The sequence below is a fragment of the Gorilla gorilla genome, chromosome 18 (genome assembly GCF_029281585.2).
Source record: "Gorilla gorilla gorilla isolate KB3781 chromosome 18, NHGRI_mGorGor1-v2.1_pri, whole genome shotgun sequence".
NCBI lineage: Eukaryota > Metazoa > Chordata > Mammalia > Primates > Hominidae > Gorilla > Gorilla gorilla.
This window is the reverse complement of record NC_073242.2, coordinates 13356892-13381374: the sequence shown is the minus strand read 5'-3', so window position 1 is coordinate 13381374 and position 24483 is coordinate 13356892. Positions and strand designations below refer to the sequence as shown.

The 24483-nt window shown below is 42.4% G+C and overlaps 1 long non-coding RNA gene across 5 annotated transcripts in view; it reads right to left on the bottom strand.

Moving 5' to 3' along the window:
• LOC134757488 (uncharacterized) overlaps positions 1 to 24483 on the bottom strand; it is a 439709-nt gene that overhangs the window by 58261 nt on the left and 356965 nt on the right. The gene's annotated exons all lie outside the window — the stretch shown is intronic.

The following is a 24483-nucleotide window of genomic DNA, read 5'->3' as shown; positions in this document are numbered from 1 at the left end:
GGGAACTATTGCAATAGGGAGAAATCTCTGACAATAGGTCTGCAAGCATCTCAGGGTTAGGCAAAAGGGTTTTTCTTTTACAGGGAGAAGTAAATAAAGCTAGAAAGAACAAGGTATAGGAAAGCGAGATGTACAGGAGTGGCAAGAACAGGAATCTTACCTATATGACTTAGGTAAGATTCACAGATGCTCCCCCCTTCTTTACCCATACCAAGGCCAGACACAGGCCCTCCAAATGCCTATTCTTTGCCTCATAAATGATTAACTGAAATTTTGAACCCCACTGATCAGTTGGAAGAAAATGCTTGTTAACCAAACGTTGAGTAAGGTTCCCTCCTTCTCCAGGTCCTTGAACTCTGGCCAAACCTCAGACCGAGCCAGCCTAAAACCTCTCCCTAACAGCTCCTTCTGGGAATAGCAAGTCTTAAATTCCCCATCTATGCACCTTCTGACCAATTGTGCCTCTCCTGTTCATCTCACTTTCCTATACCCCGTTCTTTCTAGCTTTGTTTACTCCGCCCTGTAAAAGAAAAACCCTTTTGTCTAACCCTGAGACGCTTGCAAATCTATTGTCAGAGCATTCTCCCAATTGCAATAGGCCCTCTCCCTCTATTGCAAGAATCCCTTTCCCCCTCCCTCTGCAATAATCCTTTTGAATAAAGTCTCTCTTTACTAAACCCAGATTTGAGTTTGGTTTGACAACCCCTGTCTTCAGATCAAGTGACATTTCTACAACCCAAATCTGACCATGTTAGTTCCACCTCTCCTTGACTTAAAACCTTCAGCTTGGTCCCCCATGACCCACAGGGAAAGCCCAATTCCTTGCCATAGTGCACAAAGCCATTCCAACCCCTGCCATACCCTTTCTACCACGTATCTTATGCTGTATCTGAATCAAAGATATTTTTGCCCTTCCCCAAGGACACCATGAGCTCTCATACTCCATGCTTTTGCTGATGCTGTTCTTTCTTCCCGGAATGCTGGTCTCCTTATCAATGCTTAATTCTTTTTTATGGTCTATTTTAAAGATAAACCTCTTCTTAGTCTTTCCAAGCTTCCTCCAGAAGCATGATTGATAGTTGATTTCTCCACGATCCAAAGCCCCATGTACACACCTGTTATATAATGCATCAAGCTTTACTGCATTTTTAGGTGTGCTACTTTTCCTTAGAATGCGAGCTTTTCCAAAACAGGGGCCATAAAATTGTTCACCTTTAAATCCTAGCACCCAGCACATCATGTGATACTAAGCATTTTTTGGATAAGTAGAAGGATAGCTAGATGAGAGAGTGGATGGCTGGTGGGTGGTGGATAGATGGAGTGCTTTGGAATCAGTTCTTAGCTTATGGTACTCTTCTACCTAGCTTATTTTACTCAGTCCTGTGACTTTAAATGCCACTGATTACCCCCACATTTTTATATTCAGATTCAACTTTCTCCATAAGCTCTATACTCCCATCCATATTTCCACTGAGAGATCTTAAAGACACCCAAGACCTAAGATATCTTGAAAAGTACTGTGGACATCCCATCCTCCCACCACAAATCTGGTCCTCTGCCATTGTTCCTCATCTCGGGAAACTGCATGGCTATTGACCTGATATCTCAGGCCAAACGGCTGTTAGTGATTCTTCCCTCCTCTATTCCCCTTCACATCCAATCGCATGTCTTCATGACATTTATTTATTTATTTATTTATTTATTTATTTATTTATTTATTTATTTATTGAGATGAAATCTCACTCTGTCACCCAGGCTGGAGTGCAATGGCACAATCTTGGCTCACTGCAACCTCCACATCCCAGGTTCAAGCAATTCGCCTGTCTCAGTCTCCCGAGTAGCCGGGATTACAGGCATGCACCACCACGCCTGGCTAATTTTTTGTATTTTTAGTAGAGACGGGGTTTCACCACGTTCAGGCTGGTCTCAAACTCCTGATCCCAAGTGGTCCACCCACCTTGGCCTCCCAAAGTGCTGGGATTACAGGCATGAGGCACCGCGTCTGACCTTCATGACCTTTAAAATACATTCAAGACCCATCTATTTCTCATTACTCCTTCCCCGTCACTCCAATCCATCATCTCTGATTTACACTACTGCAACAGCTTTCTAACCCATCTGCCTGCCTCTCCCCTGGCTTCCTTCTTATCCACTCTCCAGACAGAAGACAGGGCAGTCTTTTAAAAACATCAATTAGATGATATTATTCATCTACTCTCAGGCCTTTAGTATCTTTCCATCACAATCAGAATAAAATCCAAATTCTTCCCTATGACCTCAGGGTGCCAATTGGTCTGCCTCATCTTCCATGTCGTCTACTACCAACCTGCACCACACTCGTTAAGATCCAGCCACACCAAACTTCTCTCATTTCAAACAGAGGCAATTTGGGGTCTTGGTACTTGCAACTGCCTCTCCCTGTAACTCTACCCCTAGGTATTTCTGTGCTATCCTCCTTTGTTATACCTAAAGATCTGTTTAAATGTCATCTCAGGAAGGCACTGTCTGACCACACTTTATTTGTTTCATACTGGGTCTCACTCTATCATCCAGGCTGGAGTGCGGTGGCACGATCAGAGCTGACTGCAGACTCGAACTCCCAGGCTCAAGCAATCCTCCCACCTCAGCCTCCTGAGTAGCTGGGACTACAGGCATGCATCACCACACCTATTTTTTTTTTTTTTTTCTGTTAAGTTTTAGTAGAGATGAGGCCTCGCTATGTTGCCCAGGCTGGTCTCGAACTCCTGAGCTCAAGTGATCCCCCCGTCTCCCAAAGTGCTGAGATTACAGGTATGAGTCATTGTGCCCAATCTGGCCACACTATCTTAAATAGAATCTCCCCCATCACTCTCTATTCCCTTACCATACTTTGTCCTTATAGCACTTAACACTATCTGTAATTTTATCATATATTTATGTGTATTTGTTCATTGTACGTCTTCTTCACTGAATAAGAATAGTGACTTGATGTATCTCATTCACTGTTCAAACACCAGCAGTGTCTGATACATGGTGGGTATCCAGTAAATGTTGCATGAACAAATGATGAATGGATCAATAAGTAATAGTTGATGGATGAAAAACTGATTGGATGAATGAGTGGACAGACAGAGGGAAAGGATAAGTACATGACTGGATATGTGGCTAAATACATGAAAGTATGAATGCATGAAGGTTGGGTGAATAGAATGCCGTTGATTAGGATAAGTAGCTCCTAGCCTCCAAGCTCATCCCACCTTGCTCCTGGGCACTTCCCATGTGGCAAGCTACACTTTTTCCTTCAGAATTAGGGCCCCGCATCATGGTAACTAAAAGTATATTCTCAATGATGGGTTACAAATATCCTTCACGTCTCCTCAGTTTTTCCCCTAATCTCTTTAATCTTCCCAAGGATATCCAAAGGGCAGTTTAGGAAGGATGCCTTGTATACCAACCCCTATGAACCCAGGACACATACAAAACGGTTCATGGGGACCCCGCTGAAATAGTAACAGAGTCCAGAAAGTCACATACGAGACCGCAATACCTGGCTCTGGCAGCCAAAACTCTCTCTGTTTTCTGAGAGGCAATGGAACTAGGGGAAAAAACAAGTCTCATTCTCTCAAAATCCACACACGCACTGTGTACTTACTCTGTACAAAGCCCCATTCTTTGGGAGATTACAGTCTAGGGGTCACTTCTGAACCTTTAAGACGATGGTGGCTTCGCATAGAGACTCTTCTTCTTGGGGCCTGGGCTGGACTGCAGCCTCCTTACAGTTAGGTAAGGCTGGGGATGTTCCTCTTCAGGAGCCCCCAAGTGGCTGCCAAGTCCCACAGCCTTCTGGGAAGAAATGGCGGCTGCTCTAGTTTGAAGAAGTCATCACCTTCCTTCTGCCTCAACAAGGCAGACCCTCTTCCCCGAGGCTGTGGAAGACCCAAGCCCTTGCAGTAGACCCTTCTCTAAGTCTGAGCTAACCTGATGGAGTGGAGAAAACCCTTGAGAGAGTTTCTAGTGGGGCACTGCCCCTGCATTCATGGTAAGGGCAGGAATGGGATAGACTGTCAGTAGCATTGTGTGGCAAATAGCTTTCAGCCATGGAAAGATTTGATCTAGGGAAGTTTGTCTGGGGCAGAGTTGTAACTTCCAGAAATGCTGATTTGTTGGAAGATCATGAAGATAGAGCTCGGTGAGTAATAATCAAGTGGGAGTCCCTAAGAATCAGGGTTTGTGGTCCTTAAAGACAGTAAGGTAGACGGTGCCTCAAGCATAGGTCTCAAAATCTTTCTAGGTTTAGGAGCCTCAGACTCTCACAGAAATGGATGGTTTTATAAGGGTTATGAAACAATGAGAAGACACATGGTATCCAGGAGCCCCCTTTCTTGTTTTTCTGCCTGGCCCAGACTGTAATGAATTCTGCCCCCTCTCATCCCCTCTCGTTATAGATGGGGAAACTGAAGCTGGGAGAAAGGGTATATGTCATTCAAGCTCACTCAGATCTTAGCAATCAAGCCTTCAGGATTGAATCTGGCACCAGGTGCTGAGATGGGTAAAGAAAATCAACATTTCTTGAATACTTACTATGTACCAGTCTCAGCCAGGTTCACAAACATCATAATATTAAATCCTTCCAACCAAACAAAAGCTCAGATTCAAGAGTCTTTCCTGATTCAACGCACTTCAAACTACAACCTGTGTGTCTACCACAGGGCCAGCAGATCAATTATATCATGAAGCAAATGTCATCCTGCACAAGAAAACACTTCTTTGATCCCAAAATAAGTAATCTATAAGGTATGAGGATCAGAAGAACACAATGGCAACTAACATTTGTGTGCTGTTCTATGTTGCTATAGAAAAGAGCCCTGCGAGGCAGGTTATATTGCAATTTTTATTTACTTCCATGTAACGGATAAGGAAATTGAGACTCAGAGATAAAAGTGACCCAACCCAGATCGCTGAATTGATATGCGGCAGAGAAAGGAGGCCTCAAACCCAGATGGTCTGACTCCATGCCCCGAAACACCCCCTAACCTTTTTTTTTTTTTTCTTCTTTGAGATGGAGTCTAGCTCTGTCACCCAGACTGCAGTGCAGTGGCACGATCTGGCTCACTGCTACCTCTGCCTCCTGGGTTCAAGCGATTCTCGTACCTCAGCCTCCCGAGTACTTGGGACTACAGGCATGCACCACCACACCCAGTTAATTTTTGCATTTTTAGTACAGACGGGGGTTTCTCCATGTTGGCCAGGCTGGTCTCAAACTCCTGACCTCAGGTGATCCACCTGCCTCAGCCTCCCAAAGTGCTAGGATTACAGGCATGAGCCACTGTGCCCGGCCCTTGAACTCTTTACAGCACAGTATCTCCTTCAAGGAAATGGACAAAGGCTTTTCTTTTTTCTTGTGTCATTCCCTGTCTACTGAGTTTCTCCTTAACCTTAGCTTTTTCTTTGGAGCAGCTGAAGATGGGCCATTTTCAACACGTTTTTCTATTAACTGAAGTGGCACTAAATACTATCGCTACTATGAAACTAATCAGCAATTTGTGGGACGCCTTAACACCCATGTAGCCCCATTTGGGGCCATAATTATTTCCTAATGGGGAGGTGATTTATACTTGGGACTTGGGACATGTGCTTCTGTCAGTGAGGTGGCTATGTAGGATGGCTGGATTCTTTTTTTGTCCCCCAAGATTCTGCTGTCTAAAGCCAAATGGCTATACAGTTGAGCAAATTTAATTAACAGACAGTTCTGGTCCTGTGAGATGGAAAAGCTTTCACTTCCCATCAAATTTGCAGTAATTCCAAGGATAAAGCCAAAAAAAGTTTTATCTTGCAAGATCCTGTAGTCTTCTGCTGGTAATAGAGTTTTTGGGGTCATTTATCTTTTTTTCTTAGAGTTCTGACAAAATTTGTCAAAGTTCATTAAACTAACCCACCTTTAAAAAGAACCCTTAAAGATATCCTTGGAGCACTCCTTTGCAGCAAGAATTATAACCCCCATTTTATTTTTATTTTTACTCAAATAAAAATATTTATTTTATTTTTTGAGTAAATAAAATATTTATTTTATTTTTTGAGTAAATAAAATATTTATTTTATTTTTTGAGTAAATATTTATTTTATTTTTTGAGTAAATATTTATTTTATTTTTTGAGTAAATATTTATTTTATTTTTTGAGTAAATATTTATTTTATTTTTTGAGTAAATATTTATTTTATTTTTTGAGTAAATATTTATTTTATTTTTTGAGTAAATATTTATTTTATTTTTTGAGTAAATATTTATTTTATTTTTTGAGTAAATAAAATATTTATTTTATTTTTTGAGTAAAAATAAAACCAGGTCTTTCTGTTGTCCAGGCTAGAGTGCAGTGGCACAATCATATAGCTCACTGCAGCCTCGAACCCCTGGGCTTAAGCACTACTCCTGCCTCAGCCTCCTGATTAGCTGAGACACACTCGACTAATTTCTTATTTCTTGTAGAGATGGGGTCTCGCTGTGTTGCCAGGCTGATCTTGAACTCCTGGGCTCAAGTGGTCCTCCTGCTTCAGCCTCCCAAAGTGCTGGGATTACAGGCATGAGCCACCATGCCTGGCCATTTTACATATGAGGAAACCAAGGCTTGGAGAGTTGCAATGACATCCGTAAGGCAATAGAATCAGGTGGTCGTTGTGAAGCTGGGATTGGGAGGTGAGCACATGTCAGTTGGACTCTACATCCCATCATCTTGTACTTTTTCTGTCATGTTCACTGTTACCTAGATTGCAAGAGAGTGCAGGCAGAAACTGCCCCGGGTCCCTAATCCCTTGTACACTGTAAGGACTCAATAAATATTTTAAAATAAACAAGCAGCAGAAAGAAGAGTCAGGAATCCCGGGGGGTTCTCCACATCCTAAGCTGTGTGACTTCAGTCCAGTCACTCTACTTCTCTGATTCTTCTCACACGTATCTGTAAAATGAGGATATTTACCCCACTTCTGACTGCTTCATGAGGTTGTACAGAGGTATTAACTATATAGTACAAAGGATAATTCCTTTTGTAATTTTTTTTAGTTCCAAAATGTAGCAGTTGTGTTCAGGTTATGTCCACAGAAACAACAACTTCCAGGCAACTTCCAGTGCCTGGAAATCCTGGGAACATGTCTTTTCACAAAGGTGAGAATTTTCCATGAATTAGAGGCCATAGGTCAGGCCTTTCTCTCAAGTAGATGGAAAAGTGGCCACAGTCTCTAATTCTGTGCTTTCGTTGGTTCTGAAGGTTCCAGACAGGTATGTGCAAAACCTTCTTTACCAATCTCTTACACAGCAGTTAAAAAAGAGGCACATATTTTTTACTCCTGGAATCTCCAAGGTGCTGAAAGTTCTGAGGACATATGTGCAAAGCCTTCTGCACTCTGGCTTGGTAAAAACTTCCATACAGTGTACAGGCTGGCAGAAGCCAAGAACAGACCGTGCTGTGACTTTCTATTTGAAATTCTTTACTTTCCCTTGAAGAAGCGTCCAACTCTCTTCCATTCTCCACCTCCCACTGACACACTACAGTGTCTCAGAGCTTTTCTTTCTTTCTCTTTCCTTTCTCTCACTCTGTCTCTCTTCTTGCCTGAGGAAAAAACAGCAGCCTTGCTCTTCTTAACTCAGCAGTACTGCAGGCAGGCCTGCCTTCTAAAGAGTAGCCTCCTCCTCTTCCATTTCTTCCAAAGTCAACAAGAAGTCCCGGCCACTATTTCAAAGGCTGGGATCCCAGGAGCTGGTGACATTGTGTGTAATCAGGGCTCCCGTGACTTATGATTGCTTGGAGCCTCTAATGCAAACAAGAGCCAAGGAAGAGGAAGGTGCAACAAGAGATAGAATGAAGAGACAGTCGGCTGGGCGCGGTGGCTCACATCTGTAATCCCAGCACTTTGGGAGGCTGAGGCGGGTGGATCCCGTGGTCAGGAGTTCAAGACCAGCCTGGCCAAGATGGTGAAACCCTGTCTCTACTAAAAATACAAAAATTAGCCAGGCGTGATGGCAGGGGGTGCCTGTAATCCCAGCTACTGGGGAAGCTGAGGCAGAGAATTGCTTGAACCTAGGAGGCGGAGGTTGCAGTGAGCTGAGATTGCGCCAGTGCACTCCAGCCTCAGGAACAGAACAAGACTCCGTCTCAAAAAAAAAAAAAAAATGAAGAGACAGTCATCCCTCATTAGACAGCACCCAGGTCCCACTCTGTCTTTCCTATCACCAAGCACAATGAAAAACAAGCACACAGACTTCTCACTTGGAAAATTATAATGCTGTGGCTCAAGAAAGTGACTATCCATGGCCCCCCCTGGCATGCTCAGAACAATAGAAAGAAATCAGGGTCCAATCTGGCTCACAGAACCATAGCATACTTTACTGACTTCGAGGCACAGAAACATCATCGGGATAGGTAATGTGGTGGCATGAGCCTATTTCAGTGCAATCTGCATGCACAGGAGACTTTATAATCTTGGGTAGTCCAAATCCACTATTGTGGGTAAAACTGCAAAGCAAATTCTACATCTTTCCCAATTCTCTCCCATCATCTTAACAACCCACATTCCATCATAAGCTGCAGGGAAGAGTCATTTAGAGGAAGACGTGTGAGTGTTGATATTGCCATTAGCACCAGAAAGCACTCACCTAATTTAGGGTAATTTTGATGTTTGGCTATAAGGAATCAAGCTCAGAGTCATGAAACTCACATTTATTTGTCAAAGATAAGGTATGCAATAAGAATAAACAGATATGTAGTTTCAGCTGCCTCCTGGATATCTTGAAGGCACCCCTAAACCCAACATATGCAACACCAAATGCAGCCTCCCCCACCTCCTTCCACCCGCACTTACTTGTTTTCTCTTCTAGAGTTTTCTTTCTCAGATGAGAGCATCATCATCCCCTAGTCTCCAGGACAAAATCCTGGCAGTCACTTTGACTCTCCTCTCTCCTTTCTTCCCCGAGTCTGGCTAATTTATCTGCCTGTATCCTCCCGTGTGCCTGCTGCTCTTCATTTCCACTACCTGATTTCCATCTCTCATCTTCTTCTACATGAATGATTGTGACAATCTAATAACAGGTCTCCCTGCCTTCAGTATTGACCCACCTTTAATTCTCTCTTCATATGCTTGATGGAGTGATTGTTCTAAAATAAAATTATGACCATGTCATCTGCAACTGAAAGCTATTTGACAGCTCCCCATTGCCTAAAGACCCAAATCTTGGGTATGTCTGACAAGGACTTTCCTGGTCTGTTCTTGCTGATACGAATTTTCTAACCTCATCTCCCATCACTTCCTCACACACAGGTGCTGATGCAGCCACAACAAACCTTTTGTCATCCCCTGAATAAATCCTTAAAAATGTTTTCTTTATGAATACTGTTCAGCCATTTGGCAAATATATAATTATCTCTTAAGGCCTGGCTCACGCATCACCTCTGTGAATCCTTTATTGGTTCCCCCAAAGAGAGCCAGTGGCACCCTCCTCTAAGCTCCCATAATGTTTTGGAAAAGCTCTCCAGTGCAGCAAGTTATGTGCCCCTTTATATGTCTACTTGCCGCTCCTGTGAAGTTCCCCTTAAAGATAATGGTCTCTTTGAGTTACAGGCAAAGGATCGAGCTAAAGATAATTTAGAAGTCATCAAGACACAGATCATAATTAAAATCGTGGATGTGGATAAGACCGTGACAGATAGTATGTTGGATTCATGCCATGTCAATCTTCTGATTAGAGTAGGCCACAAGAGATATTTTCACTGGAGATTTGGAATGAAAAAGCAACCATTTGTTTTTATGCTTGGACAGTCGGGGCAGGCCCTTCTGTAGCTCACACTCATTGTGTATGTGCTGGCTCATCTCACTGGTGAGGTGGCAAGCCAACCCGCACCGGTTCTGCCATCCACTGGGTCCTCCTTCAGTTTCTCCAACTCCTGGGCCAGGTGTGTGTTTAACTCCGTGACAAAGGGTACCAACCTCTGCAGCAGGGCACCCACATCAGCAAGACTTGAAGCAGTGAGAACTGACATGGGTTCCAGTCCCTTGTCATGAATTCCAGCTCATTCTCATGGGATCCGGGTGCCCTTGCTCTCTCCCTTCCCCTTACATCAATCAGCTCTTCCCGATAACTTCAGTCTTCAAACATCAGCATTGGACCCGAAGACAATAGCCCTACAGACATTGATTAATCAGCTCCCACCAGTGCATGAGGACAAATCCCTGTAACAAATCTATCAGCTCTCTATCATCCATCTATCTATCTATCTATCTATCTATCTATCTATCTATCTATCTCTATCTCTATCATCTATCTATATCTCTGTATCTACTACTATCTAGCTAACTAAACTATCTAGCTAACTAAACTATCTAGCTAACTAAACTATCTATTGAGCTTTCTATGTGTCTATCTATCTAATCTATCTGTCTTCTATCTGACTATCAATATATTTTCCAGTGATTCTTCTCTGATGGAATCCTGACTAATACAGAATTTGGTACCAAAAATGAGGTGATGCTCTGTATTAGTTATCCACCATTACAAAATGAATTTTCCCAAAACTTAGCTTCAAACAAAAAACGCTTATTATCTTAAAGTGGGTCAGGAATTTTAAAGCAGCTTCTTTGGGTGGTCTGGCTAAGGGTCTCTCATTAGGTTATATTCAAGATGTTGACTAGAGCTGCAGTCATCTGAAGGTTTAATTGGGGCTGGAGGATCTGCCTCCAAGCTCACTGTCAAAGCTGTTGGAAGGAGGCCCCAGTTCCTTTCTGGCTGTTGGCCAGAGGGCTCAGTTCTTCACCATATGGGCATCTGTATAGGGCTGCTTGTGAGCGCTAAGCACATGACATCTGGCTTGTCTAGGAAAAGCAAGTGATGAGAGAGAGAGAGAGAGAGAGAGAGAGAGAGAGAGACAGAAAACTACAATACCTTTTATAACAGTCTCAGAAGTGAACTACTTGCTCTTTCATTATATTCTAGTCAAGTGAGTTACTAAGTCCAGCCCACACTCAAGGAGAAGGAATTAAGCTTCACCTATTAATGGGAGGCATCTCAAAGAATGTGTGCCTCTATTTTAAAACCACCGTATATATAGAAAGAGCTGAGTACAGAAAAGGGCCAAATATGCCCAACCTCATTTATCCAAGGTGGCTCAACTATTTCTTTTTTTCTCATCTTTTGCTGTGTGTGAGCATGTCTTGCCTCCATCCAAGCCCTGGCCATAGAACTGTAAATATCAATTTTATTCCCCCCACCAAAAAATTGAAAGTCTTTCTAGCCTGGAAATATTTTCTGTTCCTGTAGCCACATGCTAAAAATTGTATTAAGTTGCACCCTCTAATGTAACTATCAAGCTGATCTGAACCCCAGTAAATGTGTATTTGTTGAATGAATAAATTGATTCTGTCGTTTAAATATTTGCTGATTAACTCACATATTCATTCACTGCATACTCATTGAGCAGGTATTATGTGTTAGGCCCTGTATTAGGCTGTGAGAAATACAAAGAGGAATAACATCTCATTCCTATATTTAAGGAGCTCTCATTGTGCCTAAATGTCAATTCATCTCCCACATGAGGACTCAAGGGTGAATTTGCCTTAAGCTCTTAAGAGCAGAAGCCCAGCCTTCTTCTCATAGTGATAACTTCTTGAAATTCTAAACCAGAATCTTGAAGAGGGTAGGCCAAGTGTTCCTGGGGTGGATGCCCTGGCCAGAGTTGAGGTGCCCTTCTTTTGGGACAGCCACGAAGTTGGGTCTCCCAGGGTCAGCTTGAGCAGGTGGGGTGTGCTCAAGGTGAGATGCTGCAGAAAGTCCATGGGTGGATCAGAATAGCTCCCCAAGTCTCTGCTCCCATCTGGCCTAGTGACATACATGAGGAGTGTGCCAAGGGGAAGGTGATATGTACAAAACCCCAGCTCCGCCTCCTGCTTTACTCTCTGGCTATTTTTGGAACAGGTGCCCTAGATCTACTCTACATCACAACAAAAGTTGTCACTTCAGAGCAGAAGTAGGGAGGACAGAATCAGATTTTCACTTTGAAGGGCACCCAGAGGTTGCATAACTCAATTTGATGAGCAGATCCTTCCTATGACATCTCCTTCTTTTTTTTTTTTTTTTTTGAGACGGCTTCTCACTTTGTTACCCAGGCTGGAGTGCAGTGGTGTGATCTCGGCTCACTGCAACCTCTGCCTTCTGGGTTCAAGCGATTCTCCTGCCTCAGCCTCCTGAGTAGCTGGGATTATAGGCACAAGCCACCATGCCCAGCTACTTTTTGTATTTTTAGTAGAGACGGGGTTTCACCATGTTGGTCAGGTTGGTCTTGAACTCCTGACCGCCTGCCTCAGCCTCCCAAAGTGCTGGGATTACAGGCGTGAACCACCGGTCTCCTTCCTATTATATTTCTACAAGTGGTTGTCTAGCCTGGATTTGGGAAACTCCTATGACTGGGAGCTCACCACTTCCTGAGGCTCTTCCTTCTACAGGGTTTGTTCCTTTCAAACGTGGGTCATTTCTACCTGTTTGAAAGACCCTCCTAACTCCATTAGGATGAAACCAACTTCTCTAAAATTGGCCATTTGCCTTTATGGTAACTTCTGGACTCACCTAGAATAACTTCATTTCCCTTTTAACAACAAAAGCATCATCAAGTGAAATAATAACAATGGTAATAAAAGCTAACTTTCTGAAGGGCTATTTGCAGACAAAGTACTGAATCCTTTACCTGAATTACATTGTTCATCCCTAAAGTAATCCTATGAGGTAGGTACTATTATTACCCCCATTTTACAGATGAGGAAACTGAGGCAAGAACCAGAAGATAAATATTAAGTTTCACCAAGTCTTCTCTTTTAAGGCTAACTATCCTTCCATTTTATCAGCTCTTTCTCTTTCATCTTGAGAGAGACAATGTAGTAGAGTGGAAAAAGTATAACCTTTGAGTCAGGCCAACCAAAGTTGAAATTCCCCTTTTGTTTCCTGCACCACCTTCAATAAGTCACTTAACCATTTGAGCTGCTGTCCCCTCATCAGAGTTGACATGTTATAAACCCAGGAGAAAAACAGAAAAGCTGTGAGTGTGAAGAGTCTAGCCAAAGCCTAGTACAAAATAAGTTCTTGATGCTAAATGTTTCCTTGTCAGCATCCCGAACGCCACTAAGACTGAGTGGGGTCTGTAAAAGTTTTGAATGTATGACCCGCAGGATTGCATATGTCACACTCTAGGCATCTTCTGATAATCTCAGAAGAGACAACGATATGTGTCCCCTCCTCCTGGGGAGACAGTCTGAGATAAGCATCTTTTGGTGGCCACGCCATGCAGATGAGACACACCGCATTTCCAGCTGACTCAGACCCCAAAGCCTTTCTCCCCTATAGGCTCTAATTAGAAGTAACACCCCTATCATGTTTTTGGACAGTGGACATTTGGGACCCAATTGCAGGAATTTATACTTAACCCAGTTAAACTACCATCTATTAAGGCATTTTAGATCACAAACTGTTGTCAAATGTCTCCCTATTTCCTTCTCTTCAAACCAATCTTAGTTTTGGTGAACAGCTCACTGGATCATTAATCCAAAGAAGGGCCCATGGGCTCTTCATGGTCCACCTCTGCCTTTCTGTCAGTACCTCCTCTAACCTCGCTTTTCCTATCTCCCTGAGCTCCAGCTCCATGCAGCAGTATTGGGTCCCAAGTGCTCTCTGCGCTTCCTGCTGCAAGAGGGAATATGTGTCTGCCGTTCTGCCTGCAGCAATGGTACCCCTGTTCTTTGCCTCGTTAACACCTGTACATCCTTCAGACCTCAGCTTGATTAGGAGTGTCGGCTCAGCAGCCAACTGCCTGGTCCAGCTCTGCCATTTGCTAACTGTGTGCCGTGGGCAAATAAAACACTTAACCTTTGTGTGTCTCAGTTTCTTTGTCTCTAAAATGGGCATAACAGCAGCAATAACAGACCTACTGTGAGGATAACATGTAAAGCATAAAAAAACCCTAAGTGTCTGACATATAGTAAGTGCTGTAAAAGTATTAACAATTATTATTACATAATAATAAGTATAATTACTTAGGAGAGCCTTCCCTGAACCCTCATACTAGATTTTGGACTCACGGGTGTGTGTGTGTGTGTGTGTGTGTGTCCCTATTATATAGATGTGTGTGTATATATGATAAAATTTAGGCTGGCATGGTGGCTCACACCTGTAATCCCAGCATTTGGGGAGGCTGAGGCAGGACTATTTGAGGCCAGGAGTTTGAGACCAGCCTGGGAAACACAGCACAACCCCATCTCTAAAAATAAAAAATTAGCCGGGCATGGTAACATATCTCTGTAGTCCCAGCTTCTCAGGAGACTGAGGTGAGAGGACTGCTTGAGCCAGGGAGGTTGAGGCTGCAGTGAGCTGTGATCACACCACTGCACTCCAGCCTGGGTGACAGAGTGACACCTTGTCTCTAAAAATTAATTATTTAGTTAAAAATAAAATTCATATGTATTTATAACAAGGACCTTTTATTTTTTTCATTGTACATTTATTTGTTTGTTATTTGAATTGTCTCAGTCCCTTCCACTAAATTGTAAGCTTCACAAGGGCAAAGACTTGTGTTGTGTCTTACTACTTTTGCTCACTTCAGTGTCTGGGCCATGTCGTGGCACTTCTAGGAGGATTCACTGAAGGTGCAAATGCAAGTTGTTGAACGCAGCAGGCACAACTTCGGGTTAATCGTGTTCTAGCCTATCCATTCATCCATACGCCCACATCTAGAATACTATCATTCAGTCAGTTCCAAGTCTTCATGATGGCTCAGTCATTAATTTTCTGGCACTTGTTCAAGGTTATGGATATAGCAGATAAAACACTGGCTTCGAGTAGGGAAGGCTTAGCCTCAAATCCCAGGCCAGCCACTTGCTACGCTTGGGTCTTCAGATTAGTCCTTTAACCTCTTTGAACCTCAGTGTGAGTATGCTGGCAAAGAGGAGAGAGAGGAAGAGGTGATATTAGCACCTGCCTTAGAGGGCTGTCACGTGAATTAAACAAGATAAAGATTACTGACATTTATGAGACAGTCACCAGGTCTCAACTAAACTCCTTAATCTTTTACATGGGCCATCCCATTTAATCCTTGCAACGAAGCTCTGAGGCAGGTGGTATTATTTCCTCCATGCGATAGAAAAAGACGTGTAAGCCTAGAGTGATTAAGTGTCTCCATGCAGGAAAGGGAGAGACCATGTTTGAACCCAAGATGTGTAGACCTGTTGCTCCTGGACCAGACCAGGTTCTTGACTTTGCTGCACAAAATAATTTGAAAGTGAGTCCGAAGTAAAAGTATGCAAGAAAGTTAATTGCAAAGTGAAAGTACACTCTGACAGCTGATCAGAGCGGGCTGCTCAAAGGCAAGACAGCACTGACTCGTGCTAAGGTAACTGTCTTTATGGGAGGCTTTCATGATTACTCCTAAAAAAATGGGAAGGGTTGTTGTCAGGTAGCATGTTATGGGCGGTTTTCTGTCGGTGCATGCTCTGTGGTTGTACATGCTAGTATATACACCACATGTCTCATTAGCATCTTAGATCCCTACCCAGGGGTGTGTTTTTAAATATTATCATGTCCATAAATCAGCCCAAGGACACTAATGATGGGTTTCTGCACTTGCACAAATTTGGAGATTCTCTCTTCTGCTCCTCTACCTCCTTGCTGCACGGTGTCCTAACCATGAGCCTGGGATGTGGTTTGTACACTGTAGGGTGGTTTGTTCTCTCCCTTTATTTAGCAAGTGCATTCTCCTTTAAGAGAGGCTGTGACTGTCCTGTCCAACCTACCTCAGACCTAGAACCTGAGCTCTCAGCTCATCTTCCACTCTGCCTCACGCACAGTATTTAAGATGTGCCTGCTGCAGGTCACACGTTGGAAGTACTGGTTGAAAGATGCTGATGTTGAGAATGGCCCACATGAGAGACGCTTGCATAATACTCTACTCTTCAGAAACACATTTGTTCTCATTCTCTCTCCTACAGCTTCCCCAAAACATCCACTGACATCATCTCAAGATTATCTACTGACATCAACAACTATTCAATAGGCACCAGGGACTAATCAAGAGAGAGATTTTCTAAGAATAGCTTTTATATTCTCCACGCCACTGGCTAATATTGTCCCCATCTACACGATCTAATCAGAATTCTTGCTGATTTGAAAGCAAATATAATAACAATAAGAGCACCACTTATTAGCATGCAGCTTAGAAAGTGGCTCATCCCAAATAGTCTATTTTTTCTTTCCACATGAGAAGTTTGGAGATTGCTTAGATGAGCCAGATATTACTTGAAGGCAGGAAAGGGGAAGAATATCTGAAATCAAAGAAACTCCACAGAGAGTTATCAATGATCTGCCTTTTGCTGCTGGGAGTTTGGAATGAGATTAGGAAAGAATGTGGTAAGAATCAAGGAATTGTAGAGTCAGGACACAGGCTGAGGGACCAGGGAGGGGCCTAGGAGGGAAAATAGCCCTGAAGCCTGCTTTCATTTGCAGTGATCTTATGATGTGATTGGGGCATTAACACGTATCATTTTTAATCCTCATAAAACCTTGGGCTATAACATTCTCTTATTTTATGATAATAGAAGCAGGGCTTGGAGAGGTGGGGTAACTTGTCAAAGTTACAAAGGTTGTCAAGGGCTAAGGCAGAATTCAAATAGCTGTATTCTCCAGCTCATTGTCCATATTGTGTATCTGTGTGTGTATGTGTGTTGGGGGAGAGGTGTTGAATTACAGAGCACGTAAGATTCAATCTCTTCTTCTTAATGTATTCTTTCTCCCTTTATTCTATCTAGATCCCCACTCAGTCTCATGGCATTCAATACAATCTGTAGGCTGACAACTCGAAAATATATATCTCTGATCTAGACCTCCCTTGTGAGATTCAGACTTGTAATTTTCATTTGCCTACTTGACATTTCCACTTGGATATCTAACAGCAATCTTAGACTTAACACTTCTAAAACTAAAATCCTGATCTCGTCCCAATATCCATTTATTCATCTTGCAGCCTTCCCCATTGCAGAGGTTGGTGCCACCATCTTCCTAGCCCAGAGCTAGGAGAGCAGGGAGTCATTCTGATCACCTTCTCCTCCCTTGGCCTCACACATTCCCATCCCATGGCTCCATCCTGCCTATCTCAACCCACTGCATTCCATTTCTACCATCACCAGTGCAATGATTGCCTTCCTCTTTCCTGTTTCCTATTTCCTTTTCCTATTTCCTACTCAGCCCCTAGAATAAAATCCAACTTCCTCAAATGACCTTTAAGGTACAATGTGATTTAAGCTCTTCTTGAGTTAGGTACCCCTCTTCTTCACTGCACGCCAGGCACTCTGGCCATTCTTCTGTTCTCTGAATACATCAGTCTTCTCTACGTCGTGATAGTCATACAACCTGCATTTAATCTTCTAAGATTCCTCTTCTGCTTTCTCCACTGACTCCTGTTCATTCTCTAGATCTCAAAGTAAATGTCACCTTCTCAAAGAGACTCTCCCAAGCCAACCGAGCTATATAGTATGGAAAGAATTTTCTGTATGTTATCTGTTATAATCATTGGTTCCTTTTTGCTCATTGAGAAGTCATTAATTACTCTTTCTTATGACTTAGTGAAGTAAGCATATTTTCCTCTGTTTGTAAGAAAACTAAAAATAGACCAGTTGAGTAACTTTTCTAGGGTCACAGGGCCAAGAAGTTACAGGACCAGAACTTGAACCCAAGTCATCCTAACTCCAGAACCAACACCCCTATTCATGGCACCATGTCACATTCCCACCATGCTGCCTGCATGATGCTGGGTGCACAATAGATGCTCAATCTAACATAGTTCTCACTCTTTTCCTTCTACCCTTCATTGAGTAAGTTGCAGCTTAAGTGAATGTGCACATTATCAGTGTTCTCTGCTCTGTTCATCTCTCCTGTGCTAGTGAAAACAAATGGAATGTTTCAAGTAATCTCTCAGCTTTTTGATAATGGGAGCTTCCAGGGAGCGTCATTCCTCTATTTACTAAACAATTCTGACCTCTTTGTCTGAAGCTCTTTCTCTGAGATTGTTGCTATTTTTACAAATGTGCTCCCTTACAAGCCTTAGAACGAGCCATCTAGTTCCCATTCCTTTATTGCATAGAAATGATGAATATGGAGCTGAATTCCCCCTGAATGAAAGTCTTTGTGCTCAGAATGCCTAAAATCTAGTTGGGGAGACTTACAAGCAAATAGTCAATTACTACACGATACGGTAAGTGCTCTAATAAGCTAACTGCCTAGAGACAGAGGGTCAGAGCATCCCATGGGCAAACTGCTTGACCCTGAGGCACAGTCAACCAAAAATCTTTGACTAACAGCAACAAAACTGTTCTCTGTTCATCTGGTGCTCAAATCCCAGATGCCAGCTGAGCCAGTTAAAGATGAATTGTGTCACTGTGAGTCATCCTTGGTTTAATGATCTCAGGACACAAAGACCTGAAGCACAATTCCTGGCGAAACAGCAAGAGGGAGGAATCTTATTTTTAAATGCCCGGGGCTTTCATTTTAGTTAATCATGAGTCTGCTCCCTTTCTTCTTTCTTCCTTCCTTTTGTTTATCCCTCCTTCCTTCCTCCCTTCCTCTTTCTTTCCCTTCCTTCCTTTTGTTTATCCCTCCTTCCTTCCTCCCTTCCTCCCTTCCTCTTTCTTTCCCTTCCTTCCTTCCCCTCACTGATATTTATTAAGCATCTTTCATGAGTCAAACACCACCCAAAGTTTGGGAAGTTTATAGTGAGTGAGAGCAGCCACTGTCCCTGCCCTCATGGAGCTCCCAGTCTAACAGAGAAGAGCCAAACAATCACACTAATCAGCATATGATTGCAAAGGATGGTATGACTTCTGAAGGAAAGAACATGGGTATCGGACAGAACAGTAATAGTCTGATCCAGACTAGGAGATTGAGAGAGTCATCTGTGATGAAACAAAGGCTGAGCAGGAGTTAACCAGGTGAAGACGGTTGGGGCAGATCATGTTGGATGGAGCAAAAAGCCTCTGCAAAGGCCCCAGGGCAGATGGAACATGATAAGCTCAAGGAAGGAAAAGAAGACTGTGTAATGAGAAAATACAACTGTGTTCAAGCTATACGCTGGTTCATAGTGCAGGTAACCAGCTGTGCAAAGATTTCTGCTCTGGTGAACATGCTAGAAAACACTGAGGGTGATGGTGATTATATAACAATGGCAATGATTGCCTCTTTGAATGCGAAATGGTGAATAAATAGCCCTGTCAACTTCTATCACCTGAAAATAATATGGAATTTCTATCCCTGACCTTCGAACACAACTAGGACATCCTATGGGGAAAGGCAAATTAATATATTGGAAGAAGTCAGCTGAATTCGGGTTTTTTGAACTGTGTCCACTTTCAAGTGAGATATGGCAATGCAAACAAGATGTGCTACACAGCCAGGGAAAAAATTTCATTTGGCCCCAAACTTACTGAGTGCTGTCAAAATAAGCTCTCACCAGACAGAGCCTGGGGCACTAACGGTTATTGAGCATCTATTAGGGGCCAAGCACAGAAGTCAGCCCTTGGTCCATTGCTTAGTGTAATTCTCACTGTAAGCGATGATGAAGGTACTGTTTGTTATGGCTCACCATGCAGACAAGCCAATGAAGCCTGGCCAGCCACCCCCACTCCGATTCACTCACCGCTTCATGACCACAATTTTCTTTCTTAAGTTATCACGAGGATTCTGTGTGCACTTGCTCTGTCTCTCTTCCACTTCAATGCATGCTGCTCAAGAGCAAAGCCATGTCTCTCACATCCACCCCTGCATAACCAGTGTGCTATGCAGTGCAGTGCCAAGCAAATAGAGGACAAGCAATAGGATTTCTCAACAAAGTAAGTAACTTACCCAAGGTAAATTAGTCCACTGTAGCCTCATACCCATGTACTAAGGAAAACAAACTAAACAGAATCCTGGCATGGCAGGGGTATGGGGTGCATTTTATCACTCTTAATCTCCTCACTTGCTATAGCTCCTGGCATAGAACAGGTGCCCAGTAAATGTTTATAGAAGCAGTGAAAGATACATACATTTTACAGTGGGGCTTGGCATTTCCCTTAGGGCAGCATTCGTCAACATGGGCATCAAACCATCTGGGGTTCCTGTTAAAATGAAGATTTCTGGGCCCCTTCTGTATATACTGAATGGGGTCTCCTATTAAGAACTTATTGAAGGAAGAGTAAAAATGCTTATTGAAGCCTCTCACAGATGATTCTGAGGAACATGAAATATAGACATTGATATAGTTTGGTTTTTGTCCCTACCCAAATCTCATCTGGGATGGTCATCCCCATGTGTCAGGGGAGGGCCTGGTAGGAGGTGATTGGATCACGGGAGCAGACTTTCCCCTGACTGTTCTTGTGATAGTGAATGAGTTCTCACAAGATCTGGTTGTTTGAAAGTGTGTAGCACTTTCTCCTTCGCTATCTCTCTCCTGCTCCACCATGATAAGACGTACTTGCTTCTCCTTCGCCTTCTGCCATGATTGTAAGTTTCCTGAGGCCTCCAAGTCATAATTCCTGTTAAGCTTGTGGAACTGTGAGTCAATTAAATCTCTTCTCTTCATGAATGACATAGTCTCAGGTAGTTCTTTATAGCAGTGTGAGAATGAACTATATTCAGACATTTTCCCTAATCCTGTGCTTTTCCTCTTTCACTAGCCTGGACTGGGTTCTGTATTTAAACCAATTTACAGCAGATGGGCTGTACTGGTGGGGATAGGGGTGGGGTTTAACAAGGAACATCCTCTGCCTTTGTCCTTTTTCACTAGAAACCTTAAAAAGCACAAGAAATTGTGTCCAGTAAGGCAACAAAAATGCCTTTATCTGTAGGTGCTGTCCCATCCAAAGAGCCCTGGTCAGTCTCTGGAAGACATCTCCGTTTTCATATTTCAAGTTGAATCTTTGAGAGGCTCCGTGGTGGAGTAGAAAGTCATGCCCGAGTCCAATTTCCACCTTTATCATTTACCAACTATGTGGTCCTGGCAGTCAGTTAACCTCCCAAAGCCTCAGTTTCTTCATCTGTAAGATAGAGATCACACCCAGCTCCAGGACAATGGGGAGCATGAAGTGAAATGATATCCAAGAGCACCCACAATAGCGATTGGACAGGCAAGTACTTCATAATTAGTGCTGTATCTTTTAAAAAATAACAATAATTATTTGAGTACTTACCATGTGTAAGACAGGCACTTTACTAAAGGTAGGTAATACATAGATACAATAGATACTAAATATGATATAGCATGTATAATAAATATAATAAATATATTATAAACTATATTAATACAAATATTACCAACCAAAAAGAGTCCAGGACCAGATGGATTCACAGCCGAATTCTACCAGAGGTACAAGGAGGAACTGATACCATTCCTTCTGAAACTATTCCAATCAATAGAAAAAGAGGGAATCCTCCCTAACTCATTTTATGAGGCCAGCATCATCCTGATACCAAAGCTGGGCAGAGACACAACCAAAAAAGAGAATTTTAGACCAATATCCTTGATGAACACTGATGCAAAAATCCTCAATAAAATACTGGCAAACCGAATCCAGCAGCACATCAAAAAGCTTATCCACCATGATCAAGTGGGCTTCATCCCTGGGATGCAAGGCTGGTTCAATATACGCAAATCAATAAATGTAATCCAGCATATAAACAGAACCAAAGACAAAAACCACATGATTATCTCAATAGATGCAGAAAAGGCCTTTGACAAAATTCAACAACCCTTCATGCTAAAAACTCTCAATAAATTAGGTATTCATGGGACGTATCTCAAAATAATAAGAGCTATCTATGACAAACCCACAGCCAATATCATACTGAATGGGCAAAAACTGGAAGCATTCCCTTTGAAAACTGGCACAAGACAGGGATGCCCTCTCTCACCACTCCTATTCAACATAGTGTTGGAAGTTCTGGCCAGGGCGATTAGGCAGGAGAAGGAAATAAAGGGTATTCAATTAGGAAAAGAGGAAGTCAAATTGTCCCTGTTTGCAGATGACATGACTGTATATCTAGAAAACCCCATTGTCTCAGCCCAAAATCTCCTTAAGCTGATAAGCAACTTCAGCAAAGTCTCAGGATACAAAATCAATGTACAAAAATCACAAGCATTCTTATACACCAATAGCAGACAAACAGAGAGCCAAATCATGAGTGAACTCCCATTCACAATTGCTTCAAAGAGAATAAAATACTTAGGAATCCAACTTACAAGGGATGTGAAGGACCTCTTCAAGGAGAACTACAAACCACTGCTCAATGAAATAAAAGAGGATACAAACAAATGGAAGAACATTCCATGCTCATGGGTAGGAAGAATCAATGTCGTGAAAATGGCCATACTGCCCAAGGTAATTTATAGATTCAATGCCATCCCCATCAAGCTACCAATGACTTTCTTCATAGAATTGGAAAAAACTAAAGTTCATATGGAACCAAAAAAGAGCCCTCATCGCCAAGTCAATCCTAAGCCAAAAGAACAAAGCTGGAGGCATCACACTACCTGACTTCAAACTATACTACAAGGCTACAGTAACCAAAAGAGCATGGTACTGGTACCAAAACAGAGATATAGATCAATGGAACAGAACAGAGCCCTCAGAAATAACGCCACATATCTACAACTATCTGATCTTTGACAAACCCCAGAAAAACAAGCAATGGGGAAAGGATTCCCTATTTAATAAATGATGCTGGGAAAACTGGCTAGCCATATGGAGAAAGCTGAAACTGGATCCCTTCCTTATAACTTATACAAAAATTAATTCAAGATGGATTAAAGACTTAAACATTAGACCTAAAACCATAAAAAGCCTAGAAGAAAACCTAGGCATTACCATTCAGGACATAGGCATGGGCAAGGACTTCATGTCTAAAACACCAAAAGCAATGGCAACAAAAGCCAAAATTGACAAATGGGATCTAATTAAACTAAAGAGCTTCTGCACAGCAAAAGAAACTACCATCAGGGCGAACAGGCAACCTATGAAATGGGAGAAAATTTTTGCAACCTACTCATCTGACAAAGGGCTAATATCCAGAATCTACAATGAACTCAAACAAATTTACAAGAAAAAAACAAACAACCCCATCAAGAAGTGGGCAAAGGATATGAACAGACACTTCTCAAAAGAAGACATTTATGCAGCCAAAAGACACATGAAAAAATGCTCATCATTACTGGCCATCAGAGAAATGCAAATCAAAACCACAATGAGATACCATCTCACACCACTTAGAATGGCAATCATTAACAAGTCAGGAAACAACAGGTGCTGGAGAGGATGTGGAGAAATAGGAACACTTTTACACTGTTGGTGGGACTGTAAACTAGTTCAACCCTTGTGGAAGTCAGTGTGGCGATTCCTCAGGGATCTAGAACTAGAAATACCATTTGACCCAGCCATCTCATTACTGGGTATATACCCAAAGGACTATAAATCATGCTGCTATAAAGACACATGCACACGTATGTTTACTGCGGCACTATTCACAATAGCAAAGACTTGGAACCAACCCAAATGTCCAACAAGGATAGACTGGATTAAGAAAATGTGGCACATATACACCATGGAATACTATGCAGCCATAAAAAAATGATGAGTTCATGTCATTTGTAGGGACATGGATGAAATTGGAAATCATCATTCTCAGTAAACTATCGCAAGGACAAAAAACCAAATGCCACATGTTCTCACTCATAGATGGGAATTGAACAATGAGAACACATGGACACAGGAAGGGGAACATCACACTCTGGGGACTGTTGTGGGGTGGGGGGAGGGAGGAGGGATAGCATTAGGAGATATAGCTAATGCTAAACGACGAGTTAATGGGTGCAGCACACCAGCATGGCACATGTATACATATGTAACTAACCTGCACATTGTGCACATGTACCCTAAAACTTAAAGTATAATAATAAAAAAGGACTTTAAAAATATATATATAATAAATATAAACATATTTTATATAACAATAATATATGTGTGCATATATATGTGTGTGTACATATATACATATATATGAGAGAGAGAGACAGAGAGAGCAAGAGAGAGACTAATACCTTCGTGCAGCAGGTTTTACTATCTGTATTTTGCATATACTGAGGCCTTGAGAGGTTCTGCAATATGCACAAGGCAAGTGAAAAACAGAGCAGGGTTACAGGTTTTCTGTCTGCATTCTGACCAAGGCATATACTGTTTTGTCCTTTGCTACCTTTTGGGGTAGAGTTCAGAGAAGAAAATGATAACTAATGCTCTGGGGTGTTGGTCCTGATCTGGTTCAGCTTTGAAATATATGACCTGTTTACCGAAGAGAGTAACTCCTTATCTCCCAAGTTATTGTCTGTGCCTTGATCCCTGTGGCCCTAGCTGAATGCTTCCTGGGTATAAATTGTTTAGGACACTGGTTCTCCAATCTTGCTGCACAATAGA